The sequence below is a fragment of the Alligator mississippiensis genome, chromosome 1, assembly GCF_030867095.1.
Source record: "Alligator mississippiensis isolate rAllMis1 chromosome 1, rAllMis1, whole genome shotgun sequence".
NCBI classification, from domain to species: domain Eukaryota; kingdom Metazoa; phylum Chordata; order Crocodylia; family Alligatoridae; genus Alligator; species Alligator mississippiensis.
The window spans coordinates 471,887,116-471,908,520 of record NC_081824.1 but is presented as its reverse complement, the minus strand read 5'-3'; the positions used below and the strand labels follow the sequence as shown (position 1 = coordinate 471,908,520).

The following is a 21,405-nucleotide window of genomic DNA, read 5'->3' as shown; positions in this document are numbered from 1 at the left end:
ACCACTGCCCTCCCCGCACTCCCACTCTCGAGCCCATGTCAGTAAGGGAGAGGGTTTGGGGGAGGGGGGAACGGGAGCGGAGCAGCACTGGCAGCATCCTCCGTTCCTCTGCCCTGTGTGGGGAGGCGGAAAGGGGCAGCAAAGCCACCGATTGCTGCAGCCTCGTGGAGATTTCCAAGCGCTCCAGCCAGGGGCCACTGCAGGTGCCGTGCAATGTCCTGCGGTGGTTCCCTTTTTGAAACAGCCCCAAGCCAGCTATGCCTGGAGACATTTCAAATGTCATGTCTGCCTGCACCTTAAGACTGAGATGCATTGTGTCATGCGTGACTTGATCTGAGTGCTCTCCACCTCGTGCATGTGCTTATATTTTAGCTGTGGAATATCAAACCGATCCAGAAGATGTTCCATACTTCAGGAGCTATTCTCTCTGATAACGGGGAGGAGCATTTTAGCAGCATACAAGTTTTACGCTATGTCCACTAAATTGCCCACAGCTTACCCTGTGAGAGCACGTGTCAAAGTGCACACGTTCTAGATCAAGGATTGGTAGTCGGGGTGCCCCAGGGGACCTTTCAAGGGTGCCACAGAGGATGTCTCCAGATCACAGCTGGTAGTCATCTCTAGCAGCAGTCCTCTGAGCAGCAGGCACCAAAGAGGTGTTACTTTTAATCTATGATGTTGGTGTGCAACAAATGGCAATGAGTTGTGATGCAAAGAAGCACCCCATTTTTGTAGCTATGGAAACGAATGACAAAAGTCTCTGTGAATAAAGACAGCATCCTTTGCAACTGCCTCCTCAGCAATCATCAAACTCAGCACTTTGCATTCAAAATGGGGCCTCAACCCTCCGCCTCAGGATGTCTCCAAATACAATTGGTTTCTGATCAAACAGGACGGTCGTGGGGGACGGCCAAATTCTGACGGCTTCTCAAAGTCTGGAACAACTTCCGATCTGGATGGGTAAAGACAGCCCCGCCGGTACTAGCTCAATTTGCCGTTTGGTTGTGATGTTGAAAGAGTAATTGGTTTTCTTACCAGTTAGGCTACAAATGGACATGGTTAGTTTGGAAAGGGTTCTTCAAAAGGGAGGATAACATCTAGGATTTTGAAATGGAGGCGGTCCCGGAGTGGGCAGACAGGGGTACAACTACTCATTTTTGACCCCGGGGCATAGAAGGGAGGGTGGGTTGTGCGTGGGGGAGACCGAGCGGTGGATGGTCTTACCCGCTCCTGGCCTGCCCGCTGCAGCCGCAGCTGCTGCCGCCACACAGCGTCCCAGGCCCTTGACTCTGCTGTGGCAAACATCTGCTGCCCTGTCTGGCTGCCTGCTTCGGGCCTCGGCTCCCGCGTGCGGCAGTGCTCGAGGCAGGATGGCAGAGGGATGCATCTCCATCCTTGTCCCTCCTCCTGAGATGCCCTGTTGAGGAGTTCAAAACCTAGTTAATTGGAAATTATTACTTCTACTGGTGTAAGGAGCCAAGGTGCTTAGGTGCTAAGTACATCTACACCTTTCAAAATAAAACCAAAATAAATCAGATAGAAAAAAAGAGAAAAGAATTCAAAATGCAATTGTTCCATTTTTTTGCACGCATAAAGCATGGCCCGATGAGCGTCCCGATGAGCGTGCACAAACTGCGGAAAGGGGAAGCATTGCTCCCCCTTTCATGCAGTTTGTGGCACCTCAAAACCATTTCAGGCCCCACAGACCACACGTGGTGCACATGCACTCATTTGCCATGCTGCACATTTACAGCGTGGTGCCGAAGTTTGATGCTGGGAGATCCTGGTGTCAAAAAAGAAAAGAAGCAAAAGTGGCACGGTCCACGTGACAACAGTGTGTGCTGCCAGAAACACAGCCTGGCTGGGCAGAGCTGTGCTGAATGCATGTACTACTAAAAGCAAAATGCAAAAACATTGCTATTATTTCAGTGAGTCACTATGAGCTCCTATACGTGTGCAGGGAGCCTGCTTTATCCTTTATCCTTACTTTAAGTTCACAAGCATGCCATCATGGAGACATGGACCATGAGCACCCTGGCACAGAGCCATACCTCTTCACAAAAAAAGGAAGCATGAAGGCAAGAAGAAAAGTGTTATGATATTAAGTAGGAAGTTTTAGGAGTCCATTTGCATCAACTTGTTTAGAAACTGGAAACTGAAATCCAGGAGAGGCCGACAGAGCGGGTCCAGCCCCTGCACCAGGCAGGACAAGACACCGGGGCTCAAGCCACCGCGGCAAGGTGACCGTCCCGTCTGCTCCTGAAGATTTCCAGGGGAGGTGACTGCACCCCTCAGGGTCACAGTCAGGGCGGCCAGGATCTGGAACCAGCTGCCAAGGGGAGCGGTGCTGGCTCCTACCTCGGGGGTCTTTCCAAGGAGCCTGGATAACAACTAGCTGGGTCAGATGAGCTTCAGCTTACCAGGGCTCATATGAGCCCAGTATTCATTCCTGCCCAGGCAGGGGGTCGGACTCGATGATCTGCTCGGGGCCTTTCCCACCCTGCATCTATGAACCACCACTGCGGGGAGTTGATTCCAGTCTGGACACCCAATTAAATGCATAGAAATACATTTTTAAAATAGATTAAAGCAGGAAACTTGTAAGAGAAACAGTGCATCGATGGGACTACTAAGGCATTAAAGGACAAGAAGACCCCAAGGAAGATCCTTCAAGGCTATCATCCAACACAAAACACTTTAATAATCAGGTTTTGGTTATGTAAATCCCCCAGAGTCAATGGACGGCAACCAATGAGACTGGAAGCAGAATTTCGGGGTAGGTTCAATTACCAAAAAAGCCAACAGAAAAACTGGTATTGCTGGGTTGAGCACTCGGCCCTTTTCCTCAGTGCTCAACCAGGGCAAAGTTAGCAGCAATAGCATCTTCTCCTTCCCTAGAGTAAAGAGGGGAATGGAAGTGAAGTAAGGCGTCGTTGCGTGTCTGCGGGCCTCGGGGCTCGGTCTTTCTGCACGAGCTCTCTCCGAATCCTGCGTGGAGTATATTGCCTTTTCTGGCCCTGCTCCAGCGCTCACTGCACCGCTATGCGCAGAGACCTGGCTGGGCCGTCTCCTTTCCAGCGCAGCTCCCTGCCCTTCCCCTCCCCTCAGCACTGCTTTCCCCAATTCACACCTGAATCTCTCAAATTAGGCAAGGCAAAAAGAGTACGTGACAGTGAGAATCGGCATCTCTATTTGATTTACCTTCCTCTCTTTCCAAAGGATCCCATATTTTTCTCCCGGGATAAAAGACTGTCCAGTCTTCTGTAGCTGTATGAAAGAAATATTGAAGAGCAAGTTGAAACCACAACCAGTCATTCCCAGTTACTTGATGTCTGGAGCGAGGGACAGCATCATGGCCGGGGGGCAGGGTACTGCAGTTTGGGGTGAGGGGCACTGGCAGGCTGGGGTCAGTGGGTTGGGGGTGAGGGGCAGCAGCAGGGCTGGCGGGGGCTGTGGCTTGGCACTGAGGGGCAACAGCATGGGCAGGGACAGGGCACTGGCATGTCTCTGCCCCCCACTGTCATATCCCCCGCCCCCCCTCCGCCATGTGACAGGTGTCCTGCATTTTGGACCTGGAAATATGGAAACCCTAAAGCAACCATCCGCATCCTCACTGCCTGCTCCGCTGCACCCCTCACCTTGCCTGCCCAGCCAAATAGCATCGCTCCAAGCACTCCCCCGCCTCCCCCATGTCAGGCCAGCACACCTCGTCTTCAGCCCTTGGCTTGTACTGAAGCGGACTGAAGTCATGTTTAGGAAAGAAACTAAAGCATAAAAGTGACAATTCCCCCAGCCACAAGTCACCCACCCCTACGACCCCCCAAGTGTGGGTGCAAACACCCCCTCATTTGCCCACACTTACCCTTGCGGTCAGGGTGACACCAAGGACACAGGTGTGACCTGACTCCAAGCAGTGTTGGCTCGGGAGCAGTCCAACTGCTGTGCGCGTCTCCAGGAGCCGCACGGCGACGAGCCGGTTCTAGAAGGGGCCATTGTGATGCGCGTCACCTTCTCCGGGTCTCCCCGCGTGCACGTCTCGGCCGTGTCCGGCTGCACCGCTGCATCAGCCTCCAGGTGTGAGACAGGGCTGGGCTTGCACACGGCCTGATGGTGCTCACAATGAGGGACTCCAACCAGGATTAGACCCTGCCAGGGTTTCCCTCCAGGGCACTGTGACAGCGGGTGAGGAAAGGGACTCCAACACCAGGTCCTAACGAACACCATTTCTTGTCTGTACACAAGAACAGACGGCCCAGGTCTGTCTCACACGTGCTCCCTGTGGTGACTGTCACCTCTGTGTCTGTAGGCCGGGGGCTCCCGCTGCTCCCAGCTCTGCGCTGGGGAATACACTGTGTTACTTGCCGCCTACTGTCGGCCCTTTGACCGTGTGGGTCCTCCCAGTGTCTCAGCGTTGCACCGCTTTCATGGGCAACTTCCCCCAGTTTCGCTTCAAGCCCTTTCCCTTTTGGAGGGCGAACAGTTTAACCAGATCTCTGCCCTGGATCTCCCTCTTCTGCCTTTGGTCAGACAGCCCTTGCACCAGAGCTGCGGCTGAAGAGGATCTTTCATGGATATCATGTGCTTACTGCGCCTCGAGGTAGTGCTCCTCCTCTGCCATCCTCATTTTACCTTTCCTGCCTGCTTCCTTAACCATAACCGCGCTATCTCTTTCGTTTTCGATGAACGGACTGGAAGACAGACGGATCTTGGTTGAACGACTGTGTCATATTGAATGAAATAGTTTGAATGTTTGTAAAGGTTGCCCATTAGCCAGTTTCAGGAAGAAGATAAGATTTATCTCCTTATCTAGTTCTTTGTTTTGGGACTACGTGCAAAAGATCCTGACTTCGCTTCAAGTCTTAATTTAAATTTCATCTTTTAGAAATCTTTTACAAAGAGAGCAAATATCCTGAATTCCAAGAGATCAAACCCTGGGGCCTTTTGACCAAGTTGGTAAGAAAAGGGCATTTGCAGTGATATGGAAGTTTCCCAAAGGTAATTTAAAATGCTCAACGAAGGGAAAAGAATCTGTTGAGTAAGATCCGAGCCCAAATTTGGGAGCAGTGATATATTGAGTAGGAGGAGCCCACTGACGGCAGCTCGCTCAATAAAAACGGTAACTTACTGTCCCAATTTGGAGGTGACTATACTTGTAGAACAACGAAGGAAAAATCGCAAGTATAGCCCGGGTCAGACTGATCACCTGAACCACCCTCTCCGTGAACACGAATCTCTTAGTTCACGCTGAAGCCGCGGAGCACCTGAAAAGGACTGAAGGAAGGGGACTTAGTCCTATCACTGCTGAAGCCAGCCTATTGAATTGTATTGCTGAGCCCATTTCATTGAACCGTACTACTGAGGCCAACCCATTGAATCGTACTACTGAGGAATGAAACCATATTTTGGTATTTGGCTTCTCGGAATTCTAGGATTGTAAGTATAATATGAAAAATAATAGTATTGATTCAAATTTAACTTTTAGTTACAATTGTAGTTGTTTTTGTAACACTAATTCTTATAGTATTGTTTGGGAAGGAAGTGCATTTGGAGCATTGTTTCTGATATATGTAATAATTGTGTTTTTAATGTTTGTGGTGTTTCTTCAAGCTAAGCAGTGTTATATACGTAGCAAAGAGTTTTAAAATAAAATTGTGTTGTATAAATTAAGTGTGTAATCATTGTGAAATCGTGCAATCAGTTAACTACTCCCCCAGCCAGTGCATCAAAACGAATCAGTAAATTGTGTGGGATTTTCTGTATTCCATAACCCACTAGAGACATGGCGTCACAAACAGGATGCGCTGGTTGCCCATTTCAAAATGGGATGAATGTGTTGCAGCATTGCACGTTCCACAATGATAATGAGGGAACTTGGAAGGTAAATATAAGGGATCTTAATAATGAGGATGAAACAATCACGTATAGTTTTATGTGTACACAAGAAAGTTTAAGATGCTGTCTGGGAGGAATTCAGAAATCATATGGTCCACTAGATTGGAGTTTAGAAAATAAAGAAGTAAAGCCAGAAGTAAAGGTGTGTAGGAAGAAAGAAAGTAGAAAAGAAGAGGGAGGTTTTCGAGAGATAATGCGAAAGGTGTTAGGGAAAGGAGTTTACGATCAGTTAAAATTGCCACTAGCAAGGGAGGTAACGTGTTTAAAAGCAGGAGAGATACTAAGAGAGTTAGAAGTAAGTTGCAAACAAGCAGCAGGAGGTCCTTTGAAAAAACCTAATTACCCGTCCCTCTTAGGAGAGGCAGCTTGGGGAATCATTCACTTATTGCATGAGGTAGAAAATTTAGCAGCCAAGAATAATGTTTTAAAATTGGTTATGAACCAGAGCAAAGTGAATGAAACAGAGGAGCATGGAGAGAAACCAAGTAAAATATCTGTGCAACCTACTGCACCCTCTCCAATTACTCCATCCACTCCACCACCATATGCAGAAGTTACAGTAGAATTGGAAGAATTAAAAGCTGACTATGAGGTAGGAGAAGTAGCTAAAGGTAGAGCAGAGCCAATACTGGAGGCATGTCCTATAGTAACTACTAGTTGGAAACAACAAGGCACAAATCCTGCAATTAGGCAGAATATCTATAGAGAAAGGAACAGGGAGGAAATAGAGGATTTGGCTAGGACAACAGCACGACGTACTAATGAAAATTGCTGTGTGTGGGTAGGAAGGATTATAGAGGAAGAAAACGGAATAGGGACCCTATTAAGTTCAGAGGAGGCCCTTCCACTAATAAGAAATTTGGGATGGAGTAAGGGGGCAATTCTCACAAATACCATGAATATAATCCCGGGAGGCATGTATCCCATAACTTTAGCTGGATTAATTGCCACTGGGGTGAAAAATCATTTGGGAGCTCTAAGCTTTCCCCAAAATTTAGAAGGGGGTATGAATAGCATCAGGTACATAATATGGGGAATTAGTTTTGCCCATTGGACAGCACCCCCAAACACCCTATCGGCAGTACAACAGAGATTAAGGAATGATTGTTTGTTTATCAGCACTCCTGAACAAGTAATTTGCAACAGGATGTCGTTAGAGGTAGCAGCAAAAGTTCTGAAAACTCCAGGAGTAAAAGCCTGGCTACTGCCGCTGGTGGGGCAGACACCCTGGGAAGTAGCTGATCAAATAGGAACCATAGTGCAGGAGGAAGAAATGAAGAAAAAGCCCAAAGTATATGTAACAGGAAAGGGTCCAAACAAACCTACCCCAACCAAAGAGGATAAGGCTATGTTTGGATTCTTGCTAAGTAAAGGGTTCGAAAGGGAAGAATTAAGAAAGAATACGCTGAAGGAAAACAAGCAGTTAGCCATAAGCCATGGATGGAAACCTTGGAAAGATTGGACTGCTTAGAAACAAAGCAACCCAAAAAACGGGTCACGGGGGGAGAGCCAGTAAAATTCTGTCCCTCCCCCGAGACAGCTGAAATGATGCCAGAACAACAAGAATTGAATGGAGAGTCTCGCCCTTATGTAACCTTAGAATGCGTGAATCCCAAAGATTTAAGATTAGAGAGAGCAACTTTCCTAATGGATACAGGGGCACAAGTTAGTATGATCAGGAAGGCAGACTCACATTTACTTATTCCAAAAAATAAAGAAATTACCATTGTGGGAGTGAATGGGAAATATACTAAACATCCAGTTGAAACTATAATCCTAACAGGGGGAAAATAAATAGAAGTATTAATTGGCTCAAAGAATATATTAGGCATGAATAGCATAAGGCATGATCCTTATCTAAAAGAATCATTAAAGGAGATGTTGCCAATTGAAGTCTCAGGGGAGGAACTCCACAAGCCTAAATTAAAGAGTAAAATTTCACCCATGCCAAAAAAGGTGCGTGCTTACCAAATTAAGGACTCATTATCAGGCCCAACTCAAGTATTAATAAAAGAGCTAATAGATGAAGGAGCCATAGAATTAACCACCCCAGGCAAATATGTTAGTCCTGCATGGACTATAGACAAGGGCCATGGGAAAGTCAGATTAGTAGTAGATTATCGAGAAGTCAATTTAAGAATAGAGGATGTGAGTATTATGCAAAATCACACTGCACAAGAAATATTGTATTCCATTAGAAATTTAAAAGACACCCATGGGGAGCAAGTATTGATTTGAAGAATATGTTTTTCTCAATCCTCATAAATGACAAAGAAGGTTTGTTAAACATGAACCTTAATGGAAACACATACCGATGGAAGGTATGTCCACAGGGGTATAAAAATTCACCAGCTATAGCTAATAGTTGTATAGGTAAAACCCTTATCAAATTTCAGGCAAACACAAATTATATAGCTGAAGGAATAAAGATCTGGCAATATGTAGATGATATACTAATAACTGGACCCACTGAGAAACAGGTTAATGAAACTCTAAAGCTGTTAATTAAACATTTAACTCAGGAAGGTTGGAAGGTAAATTCAGATAAAACAAAATGTGCAGCTACAAGTTTCACCTTCTTGGGGAGAAAAATGAATGAAAAGGAAATAACCCCAGAAGATAAATGGGTAACAGCTTTAAAGAAAGCAATAGAAAAACCTCCAAAGACTGTAACTGAAATGCAAGCAGTATTAGGAATTATTAATTGGTTAAGAGACTGGATTGAAAATGCCACAGTACAAACCAAGCTAATCAGGGCAGCAATTAAAAGTAAGCACTGGTCAGCAGCAGCTCAAGGCCAAGTAGAAAGAATAGTAGCAGATTTAAGTTCAAAACAATTAACTTTACATCGAATACATAATCAGTTACCAGTGGAATTATACATCAGGACAGGTATAGATTGGCTAAGTGGAAAGGCAGTCCAAGGAAGTAACGTGATAGACTTATGGAGTCTCACACTTAAAGGATCTGAAGCTAGGTATGGAACTTCAGGTAAAGTATTACTTGGGTTACACCACTGCTATAAAAGGTACAGCCGAGAGTTAACAGAGAATGCAAAGATCCACCATCCTGCAGGGGCAGAGCTTGGAAATCTTAATGCTCCGCCTGTTGATTTTGAAGGAAATCAGAACACTTGGGTAAAGTTAGCCTCTAGCCTGATGCAAAACTGGGGAAAGAATTGGCAAGGGCGAAGAATCCCAAATGACAGCCAACAAATAATGCCACAATGGACACATGATGGAGGCATGTTTATGGAAGGATGGGGATTCAGTGATGGTTCAACCAAAAATGGGGATAAATTTGGTTGGAAGTGTACCAAGTGTCAGGTAACTCACCTAACCAATAACATTAATAATTGCAATGCCCAATTATTAGAATTGAAGGGGATGCAAGCATTAATACAACATTGTATGTTGAATCATGGTTCAGACATCTGGGAGTTGGTAACAGATAGAAAGTACATTTGGCAAGTGCTAACAAAGGGAGCTAAGCCAGTAGTACATTTAGACATTTGGGAAAATATCTTGAAGGTGTTAACTACACATAGAATCCCAACATTTGTTACCCACACCAAAAGTCATACAAGAAATACTAACCAACATCATGCAGCTTTGGATAAAGAAGTACAACATTTTAGCATAGAAAAGAACCAAGAAGCTGAATTAGAACCATACCTTACATGGTTACATGAATACAGTGGGCATTGGAACCAAGTACGGGAAAACCGAATTTTAGAAGTTAATGGATGGGGGCCAATAAATGCCTATAATCTAAGGAAAAGAATTAGACAACAGTGTGAAGTATGTAACCAGTTCAAAATTTCACCCAAAAATCAGTATGCGTATAATTATCTTAAAAGTGACTATTTCAACCCAGGTGAAACATGGCAAGTGGATCTAATGTGGCCTTTAACAGATGCAAAAAGGTTCCCAAGTGGACTGGTAGTAGTGGATATGGGAACAAGAATGATTAATTGTGTTCCACTAAAACATACCACAGCTAATGATGTTGTAAAAGCATTAGAAAAAATTGGTGGTTCATGGAAGATCCCAAAACAAATTGCTACAGATGGTGGTCTGCCATTTCAAAGTAAAGGATTTATTGAATGGTGCCGAAATAACAATATAGAACACCATGTGCACACTCCTTATCATCCACAATCTAATGGGGTTGTGGAGAGACACTGGTATTTTGAAGACACAATTGAAAACAAATTTAAAATCAAGTTCTTTTAAAAACTGGGATGCAGTATTGCATGTAACCTTAATTCAGTGCAATAATGATAAGACCATGTGGTTGAAACACGAAAAGAAAGAGTTTCCAGTGTGGACATATAAGTATAAAAACGGTGATGAAGTGTGGATACACCTACCCAAAGAAGAAAAAGTAACAAAAGGTGCAATCGATCAATTGGGGAAACATCCCAACACTTATTTTTGTTTAACTGAGGAAAATCAAACAATATTACTACACCAAAGTTGGCTAACCTCACGAAGCTAGGCCTCACAAGGACCTAAGCAATCATTTAATTTTGTTACAGGTGTCAAGGATTAAAGTGGCAACAGCGGGAGATCAAGGATGAAAATGATCCCAGAGATGAAAACTGGATGTGGCTAACCAATGCAACATTATGCAGACCAGTACATAGACCACCCAACGTGATTCTGGGATATAATGCTGATGTATGGAATCTCACAATACCAGGTTATTCCCTTAAATGTCATATTCCTTGGGAAGGACCATGGAACCCCTCCAAATTATTAAATCCTCGTGATATAATTAATGGACCATATCCATATGGCATTAAATTAACAGAAGCAGGGATAAATGAAACTGAGTACTATCCAACACCATGGGGTTTTGTGAGAACACACCCAAAAAAAGGTGTATTTGGGGTAAAATTAACTATTATACCAGTAGGGTTATTTGAAAATGCTCCAGTAGACCCCTATGGTATCATCCAATGTAAGTGGAATAAACTTTTCTGGAAACCTAACACTGTCCAGAACAGTGGCCGGCTTACCACTAGCACTTGGTGTCGGACTATAGTACATACTAGAAAAGGGATATTAACTTATCTCTTAATTATAAGGGATCCACCGCAACAAGAACAAAGCACAATAGCCTGGCATTTAAAATCTCCTGAATATTCCCGCACTGCCATGCGCATTACATATAACATTAACTGCACGCAACCACAAAGAAAGCGCAGGTCAGTCTGGACAGACTGGGCACAGCAAAATCAAGATAAAGAATGGGAAGAAACAGTAAAACCTGAATTCATGTCACTTCTGCGATTTGCCACTACACATGTAACCATTACAAAAAACATTACACAAAAAATGCAAAATTTCATAACATTAACTGAACAACATGAAAATATCACTAATTCTAACATGAGGAAAATCCAAGCTAGATTACAGTTCATCACCTGTACACAATTTCATGAATCCAGCACCTTTGAACAACTTATTGTAACAAATTTAAAGAAAAAATTCACAGATGCTGGACATACACCTTATGTAGAATGTCATAGTTAAATAGCATAATTATTTAGTCACGAAAATCAGGGAAGTGTACAATGGCTTTTTTCAGTGACCCCACTAATGGGTTGGACAGTACGTACCCGCATTGGAGGAAAACATACAGGTACATTACCCACCGTGCGGTGTACCAAGCATAATTGCACACAAGTAAACACCAACCAAGTAAAATTAAATGATAAATGTTCTGAATTGGAAGCATGGAATCAAACCCATATTGTGCAATGTGCTGATTGCAAATGTAAAATCTACACTAAAACTGTTCAAGTAAACATATTAAACTATGATTATGCTTTTGACTTAACCCCCCAAGATGAAGCAACGCAGTATTATGAAATAGCAGAAATGGGATATGATATTCCTCAACTCCAGCCCTGTAAGCAAGAGGGTCAGTTCTGGAGAGATACAGGGGAAATAATGGAAATAAAATATAATATCCCTCAAGACTCACCCTGTGAGCCTGGAGCTCAGTTATGGAGAGACACATTTGCAAGGAAATGTGTGTGCATAATAGAGCCAAAAATTAATAATCTACACTCCAGTATGGAGGTAGTACTTTGGTCCAAAACAGGTATCCCATGGATCGCCGCAGATCATTGGAGCACGACTGAGGAGAATAAGGTGCATTCCCAACTATCTGCGTGGGACATTGACTTGCAGGAATTAAATTTAACTCATATATCGTTTAACTTGGAAACTGGACAATTAGTGACGTTGTCAAAGGACTATGGAGAACACATTACTTACCTGAAATTACTCAACGCCAGCAAGATCCTCAATGCACCATCTGCTTCGGTGTTAGAAGGACTAGCCACGATTGGAAATGCAGTGGGGAATGGTGTTAAAAACACTATACATGAAATAGGATCGATAGGACAACAAGTATGGAACACTATAAAGACTGTATTCTTGGGAAAATGGGTGATATATGTTATAATAAGCATCATAGGATTGTTTGGGTTAATCATTTTTGGAAAATTAATTTTGTGTATGTTGTCATGGAATCATCATAATAAGTTTGTAAGGCTTAGTAATGAAATAGAATTGTAATCAAACTGCCTAATGGGCACGGGGGGATGTCATATTGAATGAAATAGTTTGAATGTTTGTAAAGGTTGCCCATTAGCCAGTTTCAGGAAGAAGATCAGATTTATCTCCTTATCTAGTTCTTTGTTTTGGGGACTACGTGCAAAAGGTCCTGACTTCGCTTAAAGTCTTAATTTAAATTTCATCTTTTAGAAATCTTTTACAAAGAGAGCAAATATCCTGAATTCCAAGAGATCAAACCCTGAGGCCTTTTGACCAGGTTGGTAAGAAAAGGGCATTTGCAGTGATATGGAAGTTTCCCAAAGGTAATTTAAAATGCTCAACGAAGGTAAAAGAATCTGTTGAGTAAGATCCGAGCCCAAATTTGGGAGCAGTGATATATTGAGTAGGAGGAGCCCACTGACGGCAGCTCGCTCAATAAAAACGGTAACTTACTGTCCCAATTTGGAGGTGACTATACTTGTAGAACAACGAAGGAAAAATCGCAAGTATAGCCCGGGTCAGACTGATCACCTGAACTACCCTCTCCGTGAACACGAATCTCTTAGTTCACACTGAAGCCGCAGAGCACCTGAAAGGGACTGAAGGAAGGGGACTTAGTCCTATCACTGCTGAAGCCAGCCTATTGAATTGTATTGCTGAGCCCATTTCATTGAACCGTACTACTGAGGCCAACCCATTAAATCGTACTACTGAGGGATGAAACCATATTTTGGTATTTGGCTTCTCGGAATTCTAGGATTGTAAGTATATTATGAAAAATAATAGTATTGATTCAAATTTAACTTTTAGTTGCAATTGTAGTTGTTTTTGTAACACTAATTCTTATAGTATTGTTTGGGAAGGAAGTGCATTTGGAGCATTGTTTCTGATATATGTAATTATTGTGTTTTTAATGTTTGTGGTGTTTCTTAAAGCTAAGCAGTGTTATATACATAGCAAAGAGTTTGAAAATAAAATTGTGTTGTATAAATTAAGTGTGTAATCATTGTGAAATCGTGCAATCAGTTAACTACTTCCCCAGCCAGTGCATCAAAACGAATCAGTAAATTGTGTGGGATTTTCTCTATTCCATAACCCACTAGAGACATCCTGGAATGCCTCCCTAACACCAGCAGGATAATGTCTCCCTGACACTTGTAAGATAGCAAGAAGTTGAGAAAAAGGTCTAATTATAATGCTAAAAATCACACCCTGGGCAGAGCAAAAGTATGTTAATGAAACATATATGTATGTAAATGAAATACATGGCTAAACCATAGGTATAGAGACATGCTCAGTAGAGAACGTCTTATGTCAGTGGCTTGTAACCAATCACTGAGCAATACACTTGCAAACATATGTATAAAAGGTACCCAAAGGTAGAAACCGGTGGTGCTTGCTTTGCAAAAGATTGCCAAGCACCCCTCTCTGCGCAGACTTGAAACAATAAAGATTAAGTTGGATCCTCCACCCCTGTGTGTTTACTGGCAAAAGCGCACCGGGCACGAACTCACACTGTCCTTTGGAGACACCACTGGCAGCGCCCAAGTTCCCCCCAAACACCCCGAGATCGGTGCCACGCTGCTCTTACCGCCCCCACCAGCACCTCCCCGCCCCCGGGCACACGGGCTCTGCCCAGGGCAGGACCTGACCTGCGACTAAAGCAAGAGAGAGGAAGAAAAGCAAAGCCCCGCACGAGAGGAGCCGGACCCCTGTCGCGGGACCCCCAGCCCGAGGCTGCCCCATCGGCCCCCGCCTGGCCCGGGGGTCGGGGGGTGGGATGCAGACTTGGGTGTGCACAGGGAGCAGGGGGCGTTTGCACCGGTGGCGGGGGGGGTGTCGTTGCAGCACCCCTTCCCGCCGGAGTGCCCGGGCCCGGGGAGGGCCGGGGCTGCAGCCCTGCTACCCCCACCCCCACCCCTATGGGGCCGAGCTGGGGCCGGCTCCCCTCTGCTCTTCCCGGGACCCCCGGGGGCTCCGGACCTTCCCCCCGCCGCCAGCCCAGCCTGCCCCATGGCCGGGCGGGATCGTGTGCGTATGTGCGTGTTTGTGTTTGCACGCACAAGTGTGAGCTTGCATGTTCCTGTGCGTGCATGCGTTTGTGCTTGCATGTCCTTGTCTGTCCATGCACGTGTTTGTGCATGCACACACGAGTGTGTGCTTGCATGTGTCTGTCTGCATTCGCGTGTATGCATCTGTCTGCGTACACGCGTGTACATGTCTCCATGCATGCATGTGTGCAGGCACATGTCTCCATGCATGCACGTGTGTGTGCAGGTGTGTCTCTGTGCATGCATGTATGTGCATGCATGTGTCCAGGTGCACATGTGCATGTTTGCATGCACACACGTGCATGTGTTTGTGCATGCATGCGTCTGCATGCATGAGTTTGTGCTTACGTGTGTCTGCTTGCATACATCTGTGTGAATGCATACGCGAGCATGTGTGCATGTGTTTGTGCATGCACGTGTCTGTGTGCATTCATGTGTGTGCATGTGTCTGTGTGCATTCATGTGTGTGCATGTGTGTGTGCGTGTGCACCTGTGCATGCTTATGTGTGCATGCACAAGTCTGCATGCATGAGTGTGCTTGTAGGTTTCTGTATGCATGTGTGTGCATGTGTATGTATCTATGTGCGTGCATGTGTCTGCACACATCTGTGTGCATGTTTGTGCATGCGTGTGTTCTTGCATGTCTGTGTGTATATGCATGTCTGTGTGCATATGCATGTCTGTGTGCATGTATCTGTGTGCATGTGTGTGTTCCTGCATGTGCCTGTGCGTGCATGTGTGTATGTGCATGTCTGTGTCAATTCATATGTACCTCTGTGTGTCTGTTCATGAGTCTGCATGTGTACATATCTGTGTTCATGTGTGTGCCTGCATGCATGTGTGCATGCATATGTGCATGTGTGTGTGCATGTGTGTATGTGTGTGCACGTGTGTCTGTGCATGTGCTCCTCTTTGCATGTGTACATGCCTGTCTGTGCATGTGTTTCTGTGTTCATAGCAGGGAGAGTGTATTTGTGTCTGCGTGTCCATGTGCAGAGAGTGAGTGTGAAGACTGCATGCCTGCCTGCATGTGTGCATGTGTCTGTCCACGTGTGTGCGTGTGCATGCATCTGTGTTCATGGCATGGAGAGCGTGTTAATGTGTCCACGTGCAGAGCGAGTGAATAGAGTGCACACCCATCTCTGTCTCTGTGTGCATGTGTCTGTGCGTGCGTGTGCCTGCATGTATGTGTGTGTGTTCATGGCAGGGAGAATATGCTTGTGCCTGCGTGCCCATCCCCATGCCTCAGCCCAGTCTGTCTGTCCACTGCAATCTCAGGGGTGTCCCTCCTGCCAGTACTGTGAAGCCCCACTCCTACCCCTTCAGAATAAAACCCACCACGAGCCACTTTTCCTTTATTATATTTTAATATAATCTTCTTGGGTGGAAGCAAAACAAGGCTCACGTCATTCTCCAGACTGGGGGCAGGGAACCCAGCAATGGGACAAGGACAGCCCTCACTCCTGCCTAAAACAGACCATTCCAGTACAACCCCCTCCCTCCCATTCATATAAATTAAGTCTCTCTCTCCTGGGAAAGCAGCAGGTGCAGAAGAACAGCTCTAAAAATATAACATGTCTTGCATTAGCCCCCAAAACACATCTTCAAAGTTCAACCACAACCATGCCTGCGGCCCTGCCCCCTCTACACGGAGTCCTCTGGGTGTGGGTGCACGTGAAGCTGTGCAGGCAGGTCTCTGAGAGGGGATGGGCAGGTCCTCGAGGAGCCTCCCCACAGCAAGGTCACTCCCGGGGCCAGTTAATGCTGACCTGGCCCGAGGCCTCCAGCACCTCCCGCTTGCAGTCGAAGTCGCCGTTGATGTGGCTGATGGACTGCTCCTCCACCACCCAGAGCTGGCAGCTGGTCTGCGTGATCAGTCGTGCATCATGGCTCACGTTGATCACCGCTGTGAAGAGGAGACAGGAGGCAAAGCATGAGCGGGGTGGGAGGCAAAGCAGAGGCCATTTCCATGCTGAAGGAGAATGGAAAGACCCCACGTTTTCCCCATCAGCCACTGCCAGGACAGGGCTGGGCAGTTAAGGGCACGACTGGGACCCAACGGGGACCCTGGCAGGAGGGCACTGCTTGTAGTATACAAACCCTCCCGTGGGACCCACGGGCCCACCCCCAGCCAAGTAACCCTTCTGCTACCCTGCAGCCCCAGATGGGAACCCCATCCATGCCAGCCTGGATCTGACCCATGCACCTATTACTACCTTCCTCTGCCTGACAGATGGGACCCATGAGGCCACCCCAGCCCAGTATCGCCATCCACCCTTCAATCCGATCCATGGGCCCAGTATTCCCCCAACCCCGGCCTCCTCTGACCAGGGCAGTGGACACCTCCCACCGCGCTGCTTCCACTCACCTCCATGTACGTGCTGACAGCATCACCCAAGGGATCGATTGACTCAATGCACAGATGATTTGTGGGTTCATTCTGGGGAAGTGACAGATCCCCAAAAGAAGCCAGGAGTCCTGAGCCACAGAGCCTTCCTCCCACCCCTTCCCTCCTTCCCTCAGCTAGAAACAGGACCCAGGAGTCCCCCCAAACCATGCCCCTCAGTATGGCATGCTGGACAGCACTCCTTTCGAAGAGCCAGAGCAGGGCACAACCTGCAAGTCCTGGTCCTCACGCCTGCTCTGCTCTAACGCGCGTCCTTCCCAGAGCAGCGAACCCGACACAGCCCCGTTCCCATCCCCTGCGTCCATCAGGCTCCCTGCAGGTCAGCTCAGCAAACATCACACGGGCTGTCTGCCCCCCGGGTAGGAAAGAAAAGGGCCCTGAGATAAGTGGGGTGAAAGAAGCGTCCAATCCCTTCTCGTTCCCCAAAATGCCAGGATCCAACTCCCCACCCACCTCCCTCCACTAACAGCAGCTCAAAGTCCTGTGCTCCCACCCAGGGCAAGGGCAATGCGCTCCCACCCAGGGCAAGTCTCCGCTCCCCGCCCCAGCTCTCCCCTGCATGGCCGAACCCACAGCGCTCCCAGGGCCACAGCTCCAGCCTCTCCCTGACTTCTTCCTCAGTGGCCAGCCCTCACTCCTGGATTCCCAGCCTGTCTCCCCTTTGCCTCAGCCCTCACATCCTGATCAGCCCCCTGCACCCTCAGGCCCTAGCTCCTCCATACTCACCCTCTCCCCCCTGCCTGGAAGCCCCAGCCCCACACCTGACAGCCTGCAGATCTGCATGGTGAGGGCATGGCTCTCAAGGCTGAAGCGCCCCAGGCACTTGTGAGCATCCTGGTAGGGCAGGTGGATTTGTTTCGGCCACGTTCTCCTCCAAATCGGACTTGGTGATCTGGTGCAGAATGACACTAATTCTACAAGGCCGTGAAGTAATGAATCGTGAAGCATTTCATTTTGAGCAAGATAACGGAGAATACCAAACAGCGGTGGTTCCCCTACTGTAATGCACTTCTTTGATCGTAAAAGGTCTCTCTCTAAAGTACTCTATTGCTCATGTATGATAGTGGATTTACATGATTCTGCTTATACAAGTTTAACTTATTACACGTTTATAGCTAGACAGTGTCAAGAAAATCCTGAGTCTTATAGTAGAATAGGGTAAGTCCTGCCTGGATCTTGTCCATCATCAGGTATGAAAGGCCAGCTCCTTCCTCCTCTTCACTCTCCCCAAATCTGAACCTCCATCATTTTCATCTTCATCTTCTTTGTACTCTCCTGGTGGACCAGCTTCATCTTCATCTGCTTCATCCTCCTCCTCCATCCTTCTGAAAGGCAGGTAAATTAATTCCTTACAGCTTTGCTTAAACCTCAAAGGCTTGTTTGTAAACTCATCTTAAATGAGCTTCTGAAATCTGACTCAATTCAACTACAAAACCTTCTCCAGAAATCTTTAGAAAAAGACAGGACTAGAAGTAACATCCCTCTTTTTCCTCTTTCTATAGGAAGAGAAAACACAGAACTGAATGTGCCACAGCATCGAATATGAGATGATGGGTACGGAAAAAAAAAAGCTTTTGGTACCAGCAATAAAATAACTGCTTTTATATAGTTATATCTCAGTGTAAAGATGTGTACTCATGTTTTCCTAAGTGCAGCTCTCCTTTAACCGTGCACAGCATCCACGACTACATTCCTTGCAAGTGCATTGCCCGCCCCCCGCATTACCCAATAGGAGCAGTATGTGATACTGGCCTTCACCTGACACACGTAGCTGATTTGTGTTCCAGCACTTCCACAGTCACTTTAGTCTCAATTTTGTATTTAGATCCTGACTGAATGGCATAACTAATGACTGCATGTTTAGAGAAGTCACCCTCATCATCTTCATCTTCTGAGTTGGGGGCCTCATTACCTTCCTGATCAAATCAATCTAGGTAGGTGATCTCCTGAAGCAGCTCAAAAATCCTTTCCCTGTAATCCTTTAGGTTTGTGATGGCACAGCTGAAGAAGTCCAGGTCTTCAAGTTTTTAAGATTTTGCTAAAAATGAATTAAAATTGCTCACGGAGATGAAATAACTACTTGGTACGTCCAAGTATTGCGCTCCTGCCTCCTAAATGTCACTGACTTTGCTGGCTACCTCCCACCACCTCTTCTCCGTCGCTGTTTCCCATTGTACAGAGCTCATGTAAGAAGTCTTCGTGCTGACAGTCAACATCCCTTCCCCAGAAGATCAGACACTCTCTCTACACTTCCTTTGAAACAGGTTTGACCCACTTTCCATCCCATTGAAATGTGTGTCTTTGCTTCTGGATGCCCCAAAAGTACATCTGTCTTCAGAAATACGATCCTATAATCACCCAGGGAGATGCAAAGCTCTCCCATTCTCTGAGGTCGGCACAGCCAACTGTCCCAGCGCCGATCCTGCCATGCCTGGTGCACAGACAGCTTTCCATGGCCTGAATGGGGCAGCTGTGGATGTGACGATAGAGGTAATCCTGCTTAGAGTAGATCCGGGTTCTGCAGTCCATTGTAGTCACGAGTCGGCTTGTGTGAGTAGGAAGCTTCGGAGCCACCTCGGAGACCTGGCCATAGGGTATAATGGGGAATCAGTGAAATATCGACAGCTTTGTTGGTTTTTTGTCTGATTTGGGTGCAACTTGCAGGGATGGTAGCCCCTGTTGAGAGCATGAAGCCTGCCACGTTTCAAGAAGATCGGTGCAGGGGCTCGGGGGAACTGCACTCCACATTCTTGAAAGCAAAACTCACGTCACGTGTATGTGTTACGCCACAGCGGGGTGAAAACTGCAGGGGCGGTAGCCTCGCCGAGGCCATGAAACCTGCCAAGGTTCAAGACGATTGGTGTAGGGTTTTGGGGGAACTGCACCTCGAGCTGCTGACAGGCAAAACTCGTGACATAGATGACCGTGTGTGTTAAGGTGCAGCGGGCTGGAAACTGCAGCGATGGTGGCCACTGCTGCGGCCACGAGGCCTGGCAGCTGCCGAGGGGATCGGCGCAGGGCTTCTGGGCTCGGGGGCCTGCACCTCTGGCTGCTGACAGGCAAAACTCGTGACATGGGTGCTCGTGCAACTGTGGCTGTTTTGAGGCATGGGACCTGGGATCACCGCAGGCCCGGCTGCTACCAGTTACCAATTAATCATGATTCCCTCAGGGACCAGCTCAATACACAGCACCAAGAACAATCCACTGCCCCAAGACAGACGCCGTCAGTGCACTTAACAAAAGATGAAGCCTCTTCAGACAATCTACAGGAAAACCGGTCTCAGTTCTGCGCGTCTCCATTTGATTTTGTAAGCATGAGTGCCTTGAGGCTGGCCACAACCAAAATGGCTCAGGATTAAAAAGTTAAGAGAAGATGTGAAGATGCCGTTTCATAGACACCTTGTTGTAAAAGGAAGAGGATTGGAAAAAAAGAAAATAAAACCCCATAATTTCAAGCTGGCTCCTACGTGTCTGGTTATTCCTTAAAACTTGATGTTTTTCCTGGTTGTTAATCCATTTCTTCAGACGTTCCAAACCAGATAACCCCTGGTCACTGAGAAAGGTCATTCATTTAAATTGAAACTGTTATATAATAGGATTTTCCCTGTCACTTATGGCTTGGGACCCTCTTGATTTACACAATTAAAAGAACGCTTTGAAGAGGCTGGACTAAGGGGATAAGAAAGCTGTAAAGCAGCAAACAGGGTGCTTCAAGAGAGAAAAATCTCTCTGACACCACCCGCTGTTGTTCCCAAGAAGCTGGCAGAAACAGATCCTCTCCCTTCAACGATCGTGCTGGGAACTTTGCTTGTCATCAGATCACCCGAGTGCCTGGGAACAGTGACACCCCAGCTCTCGCTCTCTCTTTCTCTCTTTTTCTTTTTGTCTCTAGGCATACCTTTCTGAACCTAAATTGTATTAGTTAAGCTTCAGCTAAGTTTCCCCAAATACTCAATTAAACCAGGGGAATATTGTAATTGTTTTGTTTTCCCTTGCATGTCTATTACTACTAGTACCATTATAAATTGGATATGCTTCACAATAAATAACTTTTATAGTCAAACTGGAGGTAACTGGGTGTATTTTTCCTTGTCTACTTCCCTTCCCCACTTGCTCTGCAGCAACGCTTCTTTTACCTAAGCCAAAGATCCCTGTGAAGCCCAGAAATACTGCGGGGTCCGCTCATCAAGAGGCTACCACTACTAGGACAGTTAGGGCAAAAGATTGGGACGTGCTGAGTTTGAGACACATAAGGGGATCAGCTTGTATAGGCTGATTGGCCCACTTTGGGTCAGGCGTGCCCTAATGAACTGAAAGCTGGCCCGTGAGGGTGTCAGCTGGACACCCAGCCGCATTCAGAGGGATTCTGTTCACTGAGTGCTGGTGTCTGACTGCAGTGTAGTGTTCCCTTAATGAACTGATTCCTGGCACATGAAGGTGTCAGCCTGTACATGCTGATCAACCCGGCCGGGTGAGGCGTG

The 21,405-nt window shown here is 46.5% G+C and overlaps 1 long non-coding RNA gene across 1 annotated transcript; it reads right to left on the bottom strand.

The window, feature by feature from the left end:
• Positions 1 to 1,145: 1,145 nt before the first annotated feature.
• LOC132250301 (uncharacterized) lies at positions 1,146 to 4,020 on the bottom strand. The gene is made up of 3 exons (XR_009461980.1): positions 3,863 to 4,020; positions 3,202 to 3,267; positions 1,146 to 1,417 (listed from the first exon to the last, which is right to left on the bottom strand). It is a non-coding gene; the product is annotated as an uncharacterized LOC132250301 (long non-coding RNA).
• Between the last annotated feature and the right edge of the window lie 17,385 nt (positions 4,021 to 21,405).